At 41.6% G+C, this 5,606-nt stretch overlaps 2 non-coding genes across 2 annotated transcripts; one reads left to right on the forward strand and one right to left on the reverse strand.

Annotated features, from left to right (window-relative positions):
• Nucleotides 1-4,431: 4,431 nt before the first annotated feature.
• Trnal-aag lies at nucleotides 4,432-4,513 on the forward strand. Its single transcript has one exon. It is a non-coding gene; the product is annotated as a tRNA-Leu (tRNA).
• A 567-nt stretch (nucleotides 4,514-5,080) lies between these two features.
• On the reverse strand, nucleotides 5,081-5,152 carry Trnap-agg. The gene has a single exon. It is a non-coding gene; the product is annotated as a tRNA-Pro (tRNA).
• Between the last annotated feature and the right edge of the window lie 454 nt (nucleotides 5,153-5,606).

Below are 5,606 nucleotides of genomic sequence, written 5' to 3' on the forward strand. Positions count from 1 at the left end.
TAGAGCTACCCGCACGTGGAACAGACAGCCAGGAGCAGGGATATACCTTCTTCTCGGAACCACATGTAACCTTCTCTAAAACTGACCACATAATAGGAAACATAGCAAATCTCCACAGATACAAAATAATTGGAATAACCCCCTGCATCTTATCAGACCATCATGCATTAACATTAGAATTCAACAATAACACAAATCGCAGAAACCCTACAAACTCATGGAGATTGAACAATGCACAATTGCACCATCCCTGGGTAAAGGAACAAATAAAAAAATAAATTAAAGACTTCCTCGACTTCAATGAGAATGAAGACACAACATACACAAACTTATGGGACACTTTGAAAGCAGTGCTGAGAGGAAAGTTTATAGCACTAAGTGCCCACATGAAAAAACTGGAGAACAGTCATACTAGAGAATTAATAGCACAGCTGAATGTTCTAGAACAAAAAGAAGCAAACTCCCCCAGGAGGAGCAGACGCCAGGAAATAATCAAATTGAAGGCTGAAATCAATCAAGTAGAAACCAGACAAACACTGAGAAGAATCAATGAAACAAAGAGTTGGTTCTTTCAGAAAATCAACAAAATAGATAAACTTCTGTCCAAACTAACCAAAAGACAGAGAGAGAGCATGCTAATTAACAAAAGCAGGGATGAAAAAGGGGACATAACAACAGACTCAGAAGAAATCCAGAGAATCATCAGGGCATACTTTGAAAATCTGTACTCCACAAAATTTGAAAATATAAAGGAAATGGACAATTTCCTGGATAGATATCACTTGCCAAAACTAAATCAAGAACAGATAAACAATCTAAACAGACCTATAACCCCTAATGAAATAGAAGCAGTCATCAAAAGTCTCCCAAATAAAAAAAGCCCAGGCCCAGATGGCTTCAGTGCAGAATTGTACCAGAAATTCAAAGAAGAGCTAATTCCAATACTCCTCAAAGTATTCCACACAATAGAAGCAGGAGGCTCACTGCCAAACTCTTTCTACGAGGCTACAATTACCTTGATACCAAAGCAACACAAAGACACAACTAAGAAAGAGAACTATAGACCAATTTCCCTCATGAACATTGATGCAAAAATACTCAATAAAATACTCGCAAACCGGATTCAAGAACACATCAGAAAAATCATCCACCATGATCAAGAAGGCTTCATCTCAGGAATGCAGGGATGGTTGAACATTAGAAAATCTATCAATGTAATCCACCATATTAACAATCTGCAAAAGAAAAACCACATGATCATCTCACTAAATGCTGAAAAAGCCTTTGACAACATCCAGCACCCCTTCATGATAAAGGTCCTAGAGAGATCAGGGATAATAGGAATGTACCTGAATATAATAAAAGCAATATACAGTAAACCAACAGCTAACATCAAACTAAATGGAGAGAAACTCAAAGCAATTCCTCTAAAATCAGGAACAAGGCAAGGCTGTCCACTCTCTCCATATCTATTCAATATTGTACTTGAAGTTCTAGCTACAGCAATAAGACAACAAAAGGAGATAAAGGGGACAGAAATAGGAAAAGAATAAGTCAAACTTTCACTATTTGCAGATGATATGATAGTTTACATAAGTGACCCAAAAAACTCCGCAAGGTTACTCCTAGAGCTGATAAACACCTTCAGCAATGTGGCAGGATACAAGGTAAACTCAAAAAAATCAGTGGCTCTATTATATACAGATGATGAAGTGACTGAGAAAGAAATCAGAGAAACATCACCCTTTACAATAGCCAAGAACAGCATCAAATATCTGGGGATAATGTTAACCAAGGAAATTAAAGACCTGCATATCAAGAACTTTGTGTCTTTAAAGAAAGAAATCAAAGAAGATACCAGAAAATGGAAAGATCTCCCATGCTCTTGGATTGGTAGGATCAACATAATAAAATGGCAATCTTGCCAAAAGCAGTCTACAGATTCAATGCAATCCCTATCAAAATTCCATCACAATTCTTCAAGGACCTGGAAAGTACATTAATCAACTTTATATGGAAAAACAAAAGGCCCAAGATAGCTAAAACATCCCTATACAATAAAGGAACTTCAGGAGGCATCACCCTACCTGACTTCAAGCTCTATTATAGAGTTATAGTCCTGAAAACAACATGGTATTGGCAAAAAATAGGCAGGTAGACCAATGGAACCGAATCAAAAGCTCTAAATTTAACCCACACACCTATGAACACTTGATTTTTGACAAAGAAGCTAAAACTGTACAATGGAAAAAAGAAAGCATCTTCAACAAATGGTGCTGGCATAACTGGGTACTGGTATGCAGAAGACTGCAGATAGATCCATGTTTATCACCTTGTACAAAACTTAAGTCCAAATGGATCAAAGATCTCAACATAAATCCAGCCACACTGAAACTTTTAGAAGAGAAATTTGTAATAGCCAGAACCTGGAAGCAACCTAGATGCCCCTCAACTGAAGAGTGGATAGAGAAAATGTGGTACATTTACACAATGGAGTATTACTCAGCAGAAAAAAAATGGAATCTTGAAATTCGCAGGGAAATGGATAGCACTGGAAGAAACCATCCTGAGTGAGGTAACCCAGTCGCAAAAAGACAAACATGGTATGTACTCACTCATATATGGATTTTAGACATGGATCAGGATAGTGCCAGTTTGCACTTCCACTGATAGAGAGTCTGGGAAACAGGAAAGAACATAAAAGATATGCATATATGCATAGTACCCAAGCGAAGAGGATGGAGACAATATCCCCTGAATGGATGGGGAACACGGCGAGGAGTTGGGGGGAGTGGGACCTGGGGGAAAAGGAAGTTGAGGGGGTGGGGGTAGAATAGGGGGAGAGGGAATCATAGGATCGAATACAGATCAGGCACCAGAGCGACCTCGAGTGATCTAAAGGGATAACACCAATTGGCAAGCTAAGCAATAGTGGAGAGACCACCTCGAGTGCCCATTCCTGATAATGAACTTGATGTCTATAACCATAAGGGAGCCTTCATCCTGTGACTGATGGAAGCAGAGGCAAACACACAATTAATCACTGAACTGAACCCAAGGAACCCAGTGACAGAGAGAGAGGATTGATGAACAAATTGGCAAAGAATGGGCTGGCAAAACCAGCAGAGACAGCTGTTCTGAACAGGGGAGAGCTCTTGGATCCCAGACTGACAGTGAGGACGCCAGTTTGGGACTGATCTGGACCCCCCAAATGTGAGTGTCAGCGAGAAGGCCTGGGCAACCTATGGGGCCCTGAGCTGTGGATCAGTGTCTATCCCTGATATACAAACAGTCTTCGTGTGCCTATAGCACAAGGAGGGATGCTCTCTCAGCCTGGACTCTTAGGGGAGTGCATAGATATCCCCTATGTGGAAGGATTTGGCAATAGGGTGGGAGGGTGGGGGGGGAAGGGGAGTGCAGGAGGAGGGGAGGGAGAGGGAACTGGGATTGACATGTAAAACAAGCTATTTAAAATAAAAAAGTTGAAAAAATGTGAGGGAAGCTGGCTGGGACTTAATGACATGATTTCAAGTGTGGAGCGCCAGGTTTGGGTTTCAGAAGAGCTCAGTGCAAATTAAAAGGAAATCTCTCAGTATCACATCCCCAGTCAAAGATACCTGAATGGCCGGTTTCATTCTCAATACTGAAGTGCCCATGTGTGGAGAAATGGATAAGGAAAATCTGGCTTTCTTTTTGTGGTGGAAGTGGGCGTAGGGTGGGTTCATTTTTAAAACTTGATTTGGCCATTCAAATGAGTTTTACAAAAATTCAATAAAATAAAGATACAAGCTCAAAAAGCACAATTCAAATCTAAGTGAAGACACACACATCCTAGGGCATCAACAGCATCAAAACTAAGGCTTCCTTTATTTCAAGTTGTGAATTTCCAGAATTCTTCTATAAATTTTCCTAAATCTTGCTTTTTTTAAAAAAAAACTCACTTTTCGCTAATACAAGGGGGGGGGATGTGCAGTGTGCAATCAAGAGAGTTTGACAAAAATCTTTCAAAAACGGTGCTTCCCACTGGAAAACCTGTTTAAAGAATAGAAACCTAATTAAGACAAAAGAGTCAGTCCCCAAGCCCCTAGTCCACAGCTAATGTGATCCCATGCACCAGTGACACAGAAAGAATAACACAAGTTACATATGTTTGGATGAAAATACAGGTTTTTCTCCTTTAAAAAAAAGTTCATAAAAGCAATCCGCTCTACGCTCAAGGCCATTTGCCAAATAAAAACAAGGTGACCAATTTTTTAGTGCCTTCAGAAAGACATATTATGAAGACAGGGTATGTTGAATTCTGTCCGAGAGCGGGTGAAGCAAGCAAGCTTCCAAGGGAGGGTGGCCAGGACAACCAATTCTGCCGCAGAGACCCCACCTAGAGGGTGTATATGGACCGAATAGAATCAGTGTTGAGGACAAGATCGTCAAGGTAGTGTGGCCGAGCAGTCTAAGGCGCTGGATTAAGGCTCCAGTCTCTTTGGGGGCGTGGGTTCTAATCCCACCGCTGCCAACAATTTTTTGACACCTTGTTTTTTTTCCCAAAGAAAAAGTTCGTCTTATATGAGGTTAATTCAGCAACTGCAATTCTGATTGGCAGCAGGTGGCGCACTTGACCAGCCCGTTTGGAAAGTCTATGTGCAGGTCACGTCTGTTAGGAACAGCAAGATAGGTGTGCTGTTATGATTCATATGTGCTGTTACCAGCAGAAAAATAATTCTCAAACGATATGCGTGTATTACTCTTCTCTAGGTTATAATAAGAGAAAGAAACCCTTGTTTCCACCCGGTTTCAAACCGGGGACCTTTCACGTTTATGGCGAAAGTAATAACCACTACACTACGGAAACCCACAGCAAGCAGTGCCTCGGCAGTTCTATTATTGCTAGCAATCTGTCTTTCACCGCCGCAAGAGGTAGATTGACGTTTATGATGTATGTGTAGTAGTGTCTTTTCGAGGATCTGCGATCAGACTCTTAATCAAAACTGTTAGTCCCTGCTGTCTCATATCCTTTTATCCAAAGTTCTAGACACCCTGTTGTGCCGTGAGCCGCTAAACACGCCCGGAGACCAAAACTCTTGGGCTCGTCCGGGATTTGAACCCGGGACCTCTCGCACCCAAAGCGAGAATCATACCCCTAGACCAACGAGCCAACAGGAGGAAGGTGACCAATCAATCCATAATCGTACTGTATATGGACTATTTTTGGCAATTCGAAAGTTTCTTTAAGATTTAATATTTCTCTAAATATATTTATTGCGGTTCAACCTTTCGTCCAGCCCCAAACTCAGCCACACCTAATTGCAGTGTAAATGTCCAGATTCTCTTGGTCAGTTTGAGAACTCCTGGCTGGATCCGGGATTGGGAGACAGCATTCTTTCCCTGCAGAGGCTTGGTTGCCCTCTCCCAAGTGAGCTTAACTGAGTCGCAGCTATGGCCAGGTACGAAAGCTCTGGAGAAGGCAGAGCCTGGAGGATGGCAGAGCTGGTTGGGTGATGAATGGAGAGAGGCGAGACTAAGCCTGGCAGTTCCATTAAGGTGCGAGTCCTGGTAACGGGGTAAGAGTGCTTCCTTATCACTTTATGAAAATATAAAAAGCAGCGTAA

Source organism: Mesocricetus auratus, unplaced genomic scaffold (assembly GCF_017639785.1).
Source record: "Mesocricetus auratus isolate SY011 unplaced genomic scaffold, BCM_Maur_2.0 contig_6871_pilon_obj, whole genome shotgun sequence".
Taxonomy (NCBI): Eukaryota; Metazoa; Chordata; class Mammalia; order Rodentia; family Cricetidae; genus Mesocricetus; species Mesocricetus auratus.